We start from the raw sequence: 13,925 nt of genomic DNA, 5'->3' as shown, positions 1-13,925 counted from the left end.
CTGTGGAATGAATACCATTTTAACATCTCCGAAATCAAGGATACGTCTCACAATTGATGTATCTTAGCGGCTTTGAAACACGGTTTAATAACAGCTAATGTATGTCAGCTAATGTAGATGCTGGTACAAAATATTTAACATGTTTTTATTTACTATTCCCAGGGATCCTGTCAGTTAGGGACTACCGTTATCCCCGCTTTGCAAACGGGGAAACGGAGTCACAGTTAAGCGGCTCACGCAGAACCACATAGCTAATAAATCGTGGAGTTGGGCCTAAGCCCTGGGGACCCTGAACACTTAAACACAGGTAACCCTGCCCTCTCAGGTCCCTTTAGAATCAGGCTGTGATTCAGTGCCCACGAGGGACATAAGGCCTGGGAAGTACCCTGTCCTATTAGAAAGGGCAGAACCGTATGCGGGTACTTGTATCGCAAGGCAGGACAGCAGGCCCATGAGGCCCTCAGGTTAGTGTGGGAGTAGAGGGAGCAGAAAACATGGCGGTGGCGGGGGGGACCCCGATGGGGCCTCCCAGCGAGGGGCGACATGGGGTGACCTCGCAGGGCGGAGGCATCAGGCACCTGGCCTACGTGACGCGAGGTTCGCATCCTACGCTGTGTCCCACTCTGAGCCGGCAAACTGCTTCCCACCCTGATGGTCCTAAACGCACGCCCACGAGGGAGCGGGCAGGATTACCGTCACCCACGAGAGGTTGCTGGGCCCCAGGGAGACAGAAACTCAGAAGTACCTTCTTGCCACTATAGTCCAGGGGCGCCTGCGGGACCCTGTTCTCCGGAGTCTGCAGAGAAAGCGCGGGTGGTACTTCACCTTGGGAAGACAGGGCCGACCCGTCCGTGAAGACGGCCATTGCAAGGGCACACACTTCCCTTCCTCTCTCTCTCTCGCTGTCTTGTGTCGCGGTAGAAGCTGGTGACTGCCACCGGGGTCCTCACACCCTGCTTCCCGGAAAGGACCCGAGAAGGGCCTCCGACTCAAATCAGCTGTGTTCCTCACGTGAGGGGGAACCCGCGGCCCGTGGTGTGCGTACCAATCCTGCAGGCCTTGTTAAGATGCAGAGTCTGAGTTTGTAAATCTGGGTGAAGCCAGAGATTTCTGCACAGCAAGCTCTCAAATGATGCTGAGGCGGCTGGTCCCGTACTCTGAGTAGCAAAGGTGTAACGCCGGCCGGAGAGCCTGGCGTCGATGGCGGCCTCTTCCTTCCCCTCAGCTGACTTTGGAGAGCCACCCGCTTCTAGCCTTACTTTTTCCACCTGTAGAATAGTAAATATCTATCAGTGTTCAGTAAATACCAAAATATTAGTGGAAACCTAAAACGGCGGTACCTACCTAAGGGAATTGTGGGACGAATTCAATGAAAACGCACATACGGGGCACTCAGCCCGGAGCCCAGCACATATCGGCCCTCACAGACAAATACCAATCCGCGGCCCCTGTTAAAGGGGGTGGAAAGGCCAGTCTGGTAGAATCCCCAGCTCGGAGGGGGATGGGGACGAAAGAGATTCCCTCTGGTGTCGTGAGGGTGAGACGTTCCTATCTGCCGGGACACCTCTCCTGTAATTCATCTCCGCTGTTCTGCTGAATGGGACCCTGGGTCACCCTGGGCACACCTGACAACGGGTCGGGCCGCCTGTCTCTGCAGCTTTGTCTCCTCATGAGCGTCTCCGCAGGGGGCACTCCGGCCTGCCCAGCGCCCCCTTAAATCACCCCCATGGTGAGGGCTGAGAGCAGCCCCCCCAGCCGGCCCAGCTGGCCCCGTGGAAGGGGAGTAGCACCCGTTGGGCTGTTTGTCTTACCGCGACCTGCTTTCTGCACAGCGTCTGCGTTGGGCATCTTTGCAGGCTCAGAAGCCATCAGGGTTTTTGGTTGTTGTTGTTGGGGGGGGGGGGGGTTTGGTGACCCTTTCTGGGAGTGAACTGGATTCAGGAAGATCCGAGGACAGCTCTCGCCTGCGTCTGGAGAGGCATGGTCTCCTTCTCGTTCATCCTCGTGTTCCTGTCTCTCAGACCCAGTCACGCTCAGACCAAGGAAGCCCAGGGCCGGAGCTCAGGGGCGGGCCTTGTCCGACCAGAAGGCACATGCAAACGCCCTGAGGTCTTGTCAAACTGCAGTGTCTGATTCAGTAGGTCTGGGGCCAGGCCTGGGATCCTGCATTTCCAACAAGCTCTCGGGTGGTCTGACGTTGCTGGTCTGTGGCCCACACTGTGAATCGTCGGTCGGTTCTCCGTTATCGCATGTCAGCATCACCTGCTGGTCTGTGTGAAACACGTATCGCTGGGTCCCACCCTCAGAATTTCTCATTCTGTAAGCCTCAGGTGGGGCCAGGGAATCTGCATTTTTACTAATGCTGCGGAGCCGGTACTGGGATTCTCCGAGCTCTGTGACTTTTCCCAGAGGCCTCCAGTCCCAACTGCCTGCCATAGTTCAGTCCTGCCGGGAACCTCTGTTCCGTCGTCTGTGATGCTGGCAGGGCCCCAAATTTGGCCAAACACACCCTTGTGTCCCTTACACTCTGGCTTGACTTGCCTCACACCCTGAAAGTTGCTGGCCTCCTTTTCCCACGCGCAGCCTCTCCTGGTCCTGACCCGGGCCCACCACACACCTCCCGCTCGGGTCTTCGGATCTGTGTCACCGCTCTGCTGGCCCCAGACTCCCGGCCGTGGCTGCCCTGGGCGAGCAGTCCAGTCCTGCCTGCATGCTGGCCCACTGCCCTGGGGGACCCTCCTCTTTTCCTGGTTCCTCTAAGGGCACCAGGCAGCTGCCGGGGGCCTGGCATGCACGGCTATACCCGAGGGAGGCAGTGGCCATGGAACTAATTAAACCCACATGGACACAGGGTCCCGGAACTCAGAGGCCTGCCCGCTCCTGCCGCCCCCAAGTAGAGCTCCCGAGCTGGAAGGAATTAGTTTGACCCACTCGACTGAGGCAGTTAGTGAGCCGGTTGTGTAATGCTTTGTTTAGCACGATTGGCTTCTGGCCCCGGCCCAAGGCCCCGCTGGACTCCGGCCCCAGCCCGCCCGTTCCTTGAGCCTCACGCTGGCCAGGGCCCCCTGGACGCCCCAGGCTGGCACCTTGTCGCCAGCTGCCCCGAACTCCTTCGCCTCCCCTGACAAACCCAGGGGCAATCCCTCGGACCTTCCTCTGGAGCCCCATCTCTGAGAAGCTTTCTGTTTTACAAACTGGGTCTTCCTGCCCGGAGACTCTGTTTGTATAGTTTGAGCAGAAAGGAGCAGGCTTTTCAGGGCCCTGCCCAGCAAGATGAAGGGACCGCCTGAGGGCCTGGTGGCCATACTTCTGTGACTAAGAGGAAGCTTTGCCTCAAAGACGCAATATTCTCCCATCCTTGCTAGAGTTCCCAAAGTTCCTCCTAACCTTGTACGACAACTCCTGCCTCAACTGTCCCGCATCACCTTCCCCGAGCCCCGCACGCTGGGAGGGCTGAGGCTTGGTGTCTGGCTGGCCTGGGTACAGATCACAGCTCCACTGCTTTCTAGCTTTGTTACTTTGGGCAGGTGACTTAACGTCTCTGAGCCACAGTTGCCTCACCTGCAAAATAAAGAACACGGTTCCTAGGACTAGTCTAGGGGGTGAGAGGTAATGGCCCCAGGACAGTGACCGCACTTAGGGCTCTTACCGGTTACCCCCACCTGACCCAACACCCAGCAAGGGGCTTCGAATGGCTCAGCTCTTGAGATGGGGAGAGAGCGCGTGGGGTTCCAGGCTGGCTTAGTTCTCTCGTCACTCTAATCTGAGGGGGTGGCAGGGGGCCTGAGACCTAGGCCTGGCCGAGTCCCCCCCAGCCTGTGTGACACCAGGCAGCCCACCATCCCTTTCTCTGCCCTGGTGGTCGCACCAGTAAGAGACAGCTTGACTGTGACGCTCAGGTTCTCTACAGCCCTCTGGTTTTAGAGCAGACACCTGATTGACTCAGTAAGCACAGCGGGGCTGCTGCGGCCTGTGGAGGCCCCTGAGTCCCTGCCCTCCCCGCCCCCCTTCCCGCCTGCCCCCGTAAGGGCCCAACAGGTCTCACCCCAGGGCCACCGAGTCTCCATCACACGACTCCCGGCCTGACCCATCTCACCCCAGGGCCACTGTTCCTGCCCCGTCTCCATTACACAACTCTCTGGCCCTACACTTCTGAACTGGGCTATTTCGGAATCTGTGCTTTTCCTCTTTCTCGTCTAAGTGCAGCTTCCTGGTGAGCCCCACGAAGTCAGAGCAGCCACACCTTCCAGAACCGGTAGGTGGTCCCTCCCCAGTGGGCTTTTAATCACTTCCCGGATTCCAAAGGCTCATTATGTGAAATCCAAGCTGGAGGGCCCAGCGGGTTTTCTTCCCCTATCTGGGCTGTCAGCGGGGGCTTGAATTGTTCTGGGGCTGGGAGGCCCGAGGCCTCTCCCCATCCTGCCCCGCTGGGGTCTGCCCTCTGGTGCACCTGCCAGCCTCCCGGCTACAGGGTGGAGAGTTTGACTTGGGCCTGACCCTCCCATTGTGGGTGGGGACTGTGGGGCAGAAGAGGGGATCCATCCGGGGAGGACTAGTTAACAGCTTGCTCACAGGACCAGAAATGAACTTGAAATGGGTGTAGACAGCATCCCACCATCCCTTCTAGAAAGAAACACCAAACAGCTCCTGCAAACACAGAAGAGGTCTGTGGGGGGTTCAAAGAATCCCGCCCATAAAGAAAGACAACCTAGAGAGGTTGGCAAATGTCATCCTCTGTTCCTTCCCTCTGTTCCCTCTGTCCTGGCTCCGAGCCCCTCCTCCTGCCCTCAAGTTCTGGATAGAAATGGGTATCTGGTGGCGGGGGGGGGGGGGGGGCACGTGAGAGGGCTGAGGCTGAGGAGGGCTGTCGTGCTCCTACTCCCTCCTGCAGGCTGGTGCTCATGGATGGGAAACACAGCCTCCGCCCTGGGGCCACACAAGGCCCAGCACACAACTGTGAGGGTCTTTGCTAAGTGCCCCCCCAAGGTACAGAGCACCAAGCAGGGGCTCGTCCCTCCCGGTGAGGGTACCAAGGGTCCTCCCCAGAAGCCCCAGGGTGCCTGGAAGGGTGGAGGTTTCTGCAGCTGGAGATCAAAAGGAGGGAAGGATAGGTAGTGACAATGCGAGGGAACAGGATGTGATCAAGGAACAAGTTCAATACGAATTAACCAGGACAGATTCTCCTTTTCTTAATAGCTGTGTGGTCTTGGGCAAGTCGCTTAAGTTCTCTGGGCTTTCTTGCTTCGGGTTTACAACGCAAAGAAGGCAGAAAGCCCCTGCGAGGTCCTTCATTTGTAGAGCAGTGAACAAGACAAAGTCCCTGCTCCTGTGCAGGGGGACCTTAACCCTCACCCTAAGGAAGGGAGAGGAGACAGTTTAAAACAGGAGATCGGGGAAGGCCTCACTGCTAAGATGACAAGTGAGCCAAGACCTGAAGGAGGTAGACGTGGAGCCATGCAGGTACCTGGGGGAAGGGCCGTCTGCACAGAAGGACTAGGGAGTGCAAAGGCCCCGGGGTGCTTGCGAGCATGGTGTGTTCAAGGCCCAGTGAGGAGAACCACATGGCGGGAATGGAAAGGAAGAGCAGGGGGTCTCCATGGAAACTGGCTCCAGAAGGATATATGAAGCTGGCCTTTCCGCCAGGGCTGAGTCCCATTGTGTGACCAGAAACAGCTTGATTAGGCTGCTTAGCAGGAAGCACATTCAATGCCGCCATCAGCATCTGGCCGAGGGCCTAGGGTGCCGGGTGCACCTGCGGGCAGTGCTTGGCTGGACCAGCTGGCTAAGCCTGAGAGCATGCTTCCTGACACACCGTGGGGGTTCTCAGGTGCCCCTGCCTCTGACCCAGAGGGCTCTGCCGGTGTCTCTGGGGTGGGCGGGGTGGGTGGGGGCTATAGCCCTCATACCTCTATTCCTGTGACCAGGCCCCCACCCTGGGGTCGAATCCTCAGCAAGGTGGCGCGACAGTGTGCGGGGAGAACATCAGACATCTTAACTGGGTCCCCGTGTCCCCCGTTCCCGACATTTCCTTCTGCTCCTCGACCCCCACTCCGTTCCACCGCGGACAGGATGTGTCCTGTGCTGCTCCAGGGGAGAGATGACGCACCAGAGCCCTGGGGACAAAGAGGGCGAGACCCCGGGGGGTGACTGAGGGGTGGTCTCAGCTCCCCCGAGGAGAAAAGACATCACGGCAGCGGGGTGGGTGGGAGGCAGAGGGAAATGAAAACTGGGCACTGGGGGCCCACGGACGGGAGCCCATGCTCTGCCCCTTCCAGGTCAAGTGCCCAGCGGGGACTGGGTGCGTCCCGACTGGGGTCCGGGAGAGCCTTCCCCACACTCTCTGCGGCCACCGCCCCACTGTCCCGCGTGCCTACAGGTGACCTGAACAGGACCTGGCGTCTGGGAACCGAAAGGCCAGGCCGCTGGGAAAGGGTGCAGGTGGGGGTGACCCCATCAAACCCGGGCACACAGAGGAGTGAGTGCGGGTCACACGCAGCATTTGTCCCGAAGCACTGCACGCGCAGCGGCTCGTCGAGCCCTCGCAGCAGCCCGGTCGGGCAGACGCGACTGTTAACCCTCTTACAGACGAGGAAACTGAGCCTGTAGGAGGCTAACTTACTCGCTCAAGGTCCCAGGGCCAGGAAGGGGACGCTGGGAGCCAAACCCAGGCAGCCTGGCTTCAGGACCCGCTCTCCTCCCCACCCTGCTTCCCGCCGTGTTGCCAAGGCCAGGCTGCCACGGAGATGATGCCCACGCGGACCCTCGACCGCCCTGAGGGCCAGACTGCGTGTTGCACCCCAGCCCCGTGGCTCTCCACACGCTTCCTCTGCTTCGGTGCGGTCGGACAACACAGGGACGGGAGATCCCAAACTGACCGAGATTACGCTTCCATCGCCTGCCAGAAGGAGGCTCCTCAGTGAAATTTAGTTCGGCTGTAGATTAATGAAGAGTTGGTACACTAAGGGTCATTCCTGTTGAAACAGCCACCCAGTACTTAGGTGCTACTTCCTGCTATGCTGCTGCTCCCACCACAGTCACCACCATCGGGCCACTGGCCATGAGACGTGCCAGGAAAGTGCGTCACCGTCCAGGGGTGAAGAACAAAGATGGACCCGCGACTGGGCACGTGGCTTCCTCTTCCCCAGTCAAGGGTTTCCAGTTCCTGGATTGAGCCATTCCCGTGGGTAAGGCCCCATCAGAACGGCTGCGGGCATCAACACCCTGCTCGCTGACCCAGCCCGGCCTGTCGTACGCTCTCATCTGGAAGGAATGAAGGCAGCAGAGAACTCAGGTCGCCTGATGCAAACCCTTTGTGCAGTCAGAAGGAAACGGGCATGACTTTTATGGACATTCCACTTCTCGTGCAAGAGGCCAGTGGCCAGTCTGGAGAGAGCAGATCATTTGCAGAAAAGGGGCATTTCCGCGCAGGCGGGATTCATTCATTCTCCCGTCACCATCCCTGGACCTCCCCGGGACCCTCAGCTCCCTGCAGATGGGCTGTGTGTGTCAGCTCAGTGGTTTCAGAAATTCCAACGGGATGACTTGGATGCCACCTTCATTCCTTTTTTCTTTTTCTTTTTTTAATGTTTATGTTTGAGAGGGAGACAGCATGAGCAGGGGAGGGGCAGAGACAGGGAGACACAGAATTGGAAGCAGGCTCCAGGCTCCAAGCCGTCAGTGCAGAGCCTGATGCGGGGCTTGAACCCAAGAACTGTGAGATCATGACCTGAGCTGAGGTTGGACGCTTAACCGACTGAGCCCCCCAGGCGCCCCAGCCATATTTATTTCTTACAGGGCACGGCCACAGATGCAGGGACACATTTGACACATCAAGGAATATTGGAAGGGAACTTTGACAGTTACCACCCTGTTTCAGTAGGTGTGAACTCCGAGAGGCAGGGGCATTGAGCGTTGGCCTCCACCATGTAGCACAGGGGCATCGGGGGCAGACACACAGTCTCCCCTCATCTCCCTTCCTTCTCTGTGCCCCTGACTCTGCCATTCAGCCACCCTGGTCCTTCCTCTGCCCCCGTGGACTGCCAAGTACTGTCCTGCCACAGGATCTTTGCACACGCTGTTCCCTCAGCTTAGCTGGTCTTCCCTCCTCCTGCGTTTGCCTGGTTAACTTCTCAGCCCAGTCAGCACATCCCTTGGGGAAGTGGGCCCTCCCTGACTCATCAGCCCCAGGACAGATTCTCATTATTCTCCAAAGCTCTCCTTGTTTCCTCTGTCACAGTGGTCATTTCATACTTTTTCATGTGAATGCCTGTCTCCCTCTGCACACTGTCAGCACCACTGCCTTACAAGTATGGAGCCGGGGGACTGACGTTCATCGGGCACCTGCTACTGTGTACCAAACGCTGAACCACCCTGAAAAATAGGCATGATCCTCCTTTGGCAGTCAACTGAGGCCCAGAGAGGAGAGGAGCCTTGCTCAAAGCCACAGGGCTTTGAGCGTGGTAAGGGCCAGAGTCAGGCTCTTCTGACGTGGGCACCAGCTGCATACCTACTGGTTAGTGGAAGGGTTAACCTTACTGTGGGGAACAGACGGCACGGACCTTGCACGGGAATCCACAGACATCAGGCTCTTGTGCCAATGTGTCTGCAGAGTCTCCGCCCGCCCGAGAAAGGAGGCTGCCAGTCTGCAGCCTCAGGCCAGCCCCTCACTGCTCAGCCGGACAGGGAGGGGCCCTGAGCTCTGAGGCGGCCAGGAGGGAGCTTCCTGGGCCCTGGGCTCCGTGCGGGTTCCATGCCTCTCCCCGTGATTGCTACAGCTGGCCCCACGTTCGCCAACTGCACGTTGGGAAATCGCCCCGGGTCCTGGTTCACAGAACTGCCGGGAAAACGACAGCTCCGGGTCCACATGAAAGGCATTCTTGGAAAACCTCCCCACCCTCCCTCCTTCCCCTGCCGGAGCTCTTTGTGCTGTGCAGGGTTCGTGGGGAGGAGGGGGCCGGGGTTCTCTGCTTTATTTGTCCAATGTGTGCAGAATCAACTCTGAAGAAGAATTTCCCTTCTCCCCACCTCCTCGGGAATTAAGATGGTCAGAGCAGTGGAAGCAGCAGACAAAGGGCCTGTGAGCTCCCCTCCATATTCCAGACCCCCTAGCAAAAGAGAGGGGGAGGGGAAGGCGGTCGTATCCCCACACACTGCTTCCCCCCCCCTTGCCTCCCACACTTCCCACAGGCACAACCCAGCAAGATGCACATACAGCAGTGAGCCTGGCCTCGCGGAAGAGGAATAAACCCACGCAAGACCGAGGACTCCACCTGCACGGAACACACATGGTCCTCAAGCATTTGCTGCCTCGCAGAGTTTTGTCTGCCCTCGACCACTGCAGGGGAGCTGGGACCGAACACACCACACTTCGGGGGTTAGATTCCCACACCTTCACCCTGGACAGCAGCGGTCCACGAAGCTTCCTGGGATGATGTTCTGGACCCATGTTCCCTCTGCCACAGACCCTGGCCACACGTGGCTGCTGAGCCCTGGAAATGTGGCCAGTGCGACTGAGGAACGGAATTTTTTATTTCATTTAATGTATTTAAAAATGTTAAGTTTACTTAATTATTTTGAGAGAGACAGAGCGAGAGCAGGGGAGGGGCAGAGAGGGAGACACAGAATCCGAAGCAGGCTCCAGGCTCCGAGCTGTCAGCGCAGAGCCCGATGTGCGGCTCGAACTCACTGAGAGATCAGGACAGGAGCCCAAATCGAGAGTCAGACGCTTAACTTGGCTGAGCCATCCTGGTGCCCCTAATTTAATTTAAATACCCACCAGTAGCTAGTGGCTGTCGTGTTGGACAGGGCAGTTCTGCAGTTACTCGAGGTGTGGTCCCGGGACCACAAATCAGCATTCCCCCCCCCACCGCCCTCAGAACCCCAGACCTATTGAATTAGAAGTGCAGTTTAACAAGGTCCCAGGTGATTGCTATGCAGATTTTAACCTTTGAGAAGTGATCTCTGGAGTACAGCCAAGAACAAAGGAGGGAGGGAAGGGAGGGAAGGGAGGGAAGGGAGGGAAGGAGCCAGCTTGGGGGGGGGTGTGTGGGAAACAGCTCTCCTGAGCCCCCCAACCTCACGGAGGAGGTCTGTCGGGCTTGCAGGTACTTACTGTGGACCCAATTCCAGCTGCTTTGGCTGCGGGACTGGCTTCCAGCCTGCAGACTGGAAGCAGCTGGATGCAGATGAGAGCGTCTGATGGCACTTATTCAATCAGCACGAAGTGCCACGTGAAGTAAAAACGTGGCTGCCAGGACCACTTTGGAAGGTGAGGCCCAGAGCCTGTCTCCAAGGCCGCGCTGGAGTCTCCTTGAGGGAATTCTGCAAGCCAGGGCAGCGTTCCAGAATTCCGATTTTAAGGACGCGTCGGTGTCTGCTATAATGAAACACATGCTACAGACCGATGAAATTTAACGTTCGAGCTGAACGATAGAAGGTTTTATTTATGGGCAAATTTTACGTCTCCCCGCAGAGATGAGTTAGCACACAAGCCCTTCCCACTCCTGCAGGTCTGACATCGCAGGGGACGAATGGGGACGAGGGAGGTGTTCGTCTCTCAGCCTGTGGCAGGCTAGCAGAGAAGGGAGTTAAACAGGACCAGCTCCTGAGGTTGACTGATGGGGAGGGCAGCATTCGAGAATTTTTTTTGAAACTGTCAAGAGACCACGGGCAGGTCTGGCTGTGCTGGGGAGGGTGCCCAGTGCTCACAAACGTATCCTTCACTGATAAACTTGCTCCATTAATTCAGGAGCCCGTCGGCAAACAACGGTTGAGCTCTGTGTGCTGGGCATTGTTCTAGGTGCTGGGGATTGAAAAGTACAAACCAAATCGGAGGGCTTGCCCTCAAGGAGCCTGGGTCCCAGCGGGGCTTAAAACTGCACACTAGGAACTTCCAGAGTGAGCAGAGAGGTGTGGCAGTGGTCAGAGTGGGCTTCCTGGAGGAGTGAGATGAGTGAGTGAGGAGGCAGGTCCTGAAGGCCCCAGGAAGGAATTCCAAGGAGAAGCAGGGGGCTGGCGTGGTGGGGTGGTGGGGTTTTATTCCAAGCAAAGCAGGAAACCAGTGAACGCTCGTGTCTCCTGAAGAGGGGTCTTTTCCAAGGCTCACTCTGGCCGCCACGCGGAGGAAGGACAGCAGCTTTGGGGAGGAGGCTGTGGTCTCCCAGAGGCCGGACGATGGAGGCAGGGAGGGGGTCAGAGGGGAGGTAAGAGAGGGAGCGGACACGAATGCGCGGGCAGAAGCGGAGCTCTGTTGTTGGAGCCACCGGTGACCCGTGAAGGAGGAGGGTCAGGGCCGGGCAGGCTGAAGGAGATTTAGCAGTATTTCTGTAATCGGTATTTCTGCAAGTTGGAGATGCCGCTTCAGTAGGCAAGACGAACGTCATTTAGGAAGGTGGGTAGGGTCCGGAGCTCTTGGACTGGAGTTCTGCAAAGGTGGTCATCAGCACATCGGCACACGGAGGGTGTTTGGGGGCTGCAGGGATAAGACTGACGACGGCGGTGGCACAGCCACTGCTGAGTCTTTGAGAAAGCTGGCCTTTGGCCCCACGGAGGCCACAGTTTGGGCATCTGGTTACGGCACCGATTCAGAACGCTGCAGCTGGTCCAGGACGGAGTGGGCGGTAAAACACAAGAGCGGGGACATCAAATCTAGATGAGCTCTGGGGACGTTTTGCTGGGAGAGGGGACACAAATGGCTTGATGTGGCGTCGAGGAGAGCAGCCCGGCCGAGATGGGAAATGGTAGTGCAGGACGAGAGCGGACAGTTGCGGGACGGCGGGACGGGAGCCAGGAGGCGGCTCATCTCGGGGGCAGGAGCGCCTGTGGGAGAAGACGCTGGGGGGGGGTCGGGAGGAAGGAACGTGTGACGGGCGTCCAGGGAGCTGCAGATGTCCTAGGGCCGCAGGGAAACGTTTACTTGGTGACACTGAGGGCCCGCTGGACATCTGGGGTCACAAGACTGAAGTGTGATTACTGGGGGAGAGGGCGGCTCTGGGAGAAAGGGAGGTGGTCGCTTCTCTCTCTTGGGCCCGCCTGCACGTGGGGGTCTGCCCCGATTCTTCTTCAGCAGAGAGAGCGCGTGACCCGTGCTCCTTTGGCTCCTGGGTGCTGGTGGTGGTGAGGGTTGGGAGGACGGAGACGTGTGGGTGGGACAGAGCTGCAACTACCAGGCATTTAGAGCAGCACCTGGTAGCAAAGGCCTGGCTGGTTCTCGGAGGAGCTGCTGGTGATGGGGTGATGGGACGGATGTGGATTTGGGGTGCTGGCTTCAGACGTTGGCACTGGTTGGCAGTGAGAGCAGGTGGGTGTTGGGCGTTGGCACCGGGCTGTTGAAGGGCCAGGGGTTGCTAGGGGTGCGCAGAGCGTGAGTGGCCCTGAGGGACAAGAGGGCTCGCACTGTGAGGAACCACCCAGACTGGGTGATTAGAGGGGCACAGTGAAGCCGGGCTTCACCGCAGAGACACGACAGACCAGTGCTTGCCCGGGCTAGCGGTGGGACTGGGGATTAGGAGCAACCTCGCCCTTTGGGGTCACAGAAGTGTCCCCAAAGGCGATGGTTCTATAACTCAATATATTAAAAACCACTGAATTGTATTCCTGAAGTGGACAAATCTTATGATATGGAAATTATGCCTCAATAAAATTGCGGGGAAAATGAAAGAATGACCTAGCGTCAGGCCCGGCACATAGCAAATCCTCAATAAATAATTGGTAAGTGAATAGTCTCCTTGCCAACCAGGCGGGCCCTGAAACACCAGGCACGGTTTGTATCATGAGCATGCACCACCCTCCAACGGGAAGAACACAGGCTTCCTAAGTGGTGTCCTGTCTCAGTCCTCTGTCCTTGTCATTCCCAGTATCTTTCCTAAACCTGATGTTTCCACTTTACCGGTCGGCTGCCAATGCCACACAGCCAGCTCCTCTGCGGCCCGCTGGTCCCCCGGCCTGGGGTCCTGTGCCCCCATCACCTGCCAGGGGCCCCGACCGCCCTGTGGTCCAGCCAGCATCCTGGGGGCACCCCGCCCCCCCCCCACTGCATCCACCCCCCCCCAGGTCCTGACCTCCTCCCCCCCCCCCCCCCCGCCCCACCACCCTCCTTGGTCTGTGGCTTCCCGTCTCCGCCCTTCCCCTACCCCTGCCTCCACCCCCTCCATGCTGCAGCCAGAGTGACCATCCCAAAATGTAACACTGGTCACCTGACACTCCTCCAATGTCTCTGAGCCTCACAGTTTCCAGGATAAAGTCCAAATTCACAGCACAGGCCCTTGAAGGTTCTCCGCCCATCTCTGTTCACTGCTCTCTGGATCCCCCCGCACGCAGCCTGGACACCTCCAGCCCCTTGGGTCTGCTGTTCCTTCTGCCTGGACCGCCCTCAGGCTTCCCCTGGAAAACCACCCCTTCTTCAGGGCTCAGCCCACCTGGGTGAGGCATGATTCCTCGGGGCTCCCTCAGCAGGGTGTACCTACCCCACCCCCCATCTCCCGGGCGGGGGCCCTGCCTGTGCAGCCCCAGCACCCAGCACTGGGCCTGGCACAGAGCTGAACTCCTACTTGTTGGCAACCTGCCTGGGGTGTCCACAGCTGGGCCTGCCCAGAGGCTCGATTGAGAGAGGACATGTGGCCTTCGAGGGGGCCCTGACCGGGCCCTTGTGGGCACAGACCATATCCTCTTGTTCTGTGCTGTCTCCTTGCCCAGCGCAGGGCCTGGTGTGGTAGGGGCTCAGTAAGTACTTGCTGAGGGGCCAGAGAAGTGCAGGTGTGAAAAAATGAACCCAGAGGCAGAAGAGGCCCAGGGATAGCAGGGCCCAACCCAGGCCACCCACATGTGCCCCAGCAACTCACAAAGGAAGAGGCTGACCCCAAGGAGAAACTGCAGCCTCTTACCCACAAAGACTATTAACCAGGTGTCCCCGCTGGGTCCCAAAACCC

General features: G+C 58.3%; 1 long non-coding RNA gene across 2 annotated transcripts in view; it reads right to left on the bottom strand.

Moving 5' to 3' along the window:
* Positions 1-10,403: 10,403 nt before the first annotated feature.
* The window catches only part of LOC125910857 (uncharacterized), an 18,047-nt gene continuing 14,525 nt past the window's right edge, over positions 10,404-13,925 (bottom strand). Inside the window, exon 3 of one of the 2 annotated variants that reach the window (XR_007454194.1) lies at positions 10,404-11,671. This is a non-coding gene — a long non-coding RNA (uncharacterized LOC125910857). Of the gene's footprint in view, positions 11,672-13,194 lie in introns of those variants that run through there. The other variant, XR_007454193.1, reaches the window with a different exon arrangement.

The sequence above is a fragment of the Panthera uncia genome (genome assembly GCF_023721935.1).
Source record: "Panthera uncia isolate 11264 chromosome B3 unlocalized genomic scaffold, Puncia_PCG_1.0 HiC_scaffold_2, whole genome shotgun sequence".
In the NCBI taxonomy this organism is placed as follows: domain Eukaryota; kingdom Metazoa; phylum Chordata; class Mammalia; order Carnivora; family Felidae; genus Panthera; species Panthera uncia.
The sequence above is the reverse complement of the archived record's forward strand: the minus strand, read 5'-3'. Positions and strand labels throughout refer to the sequence as shown.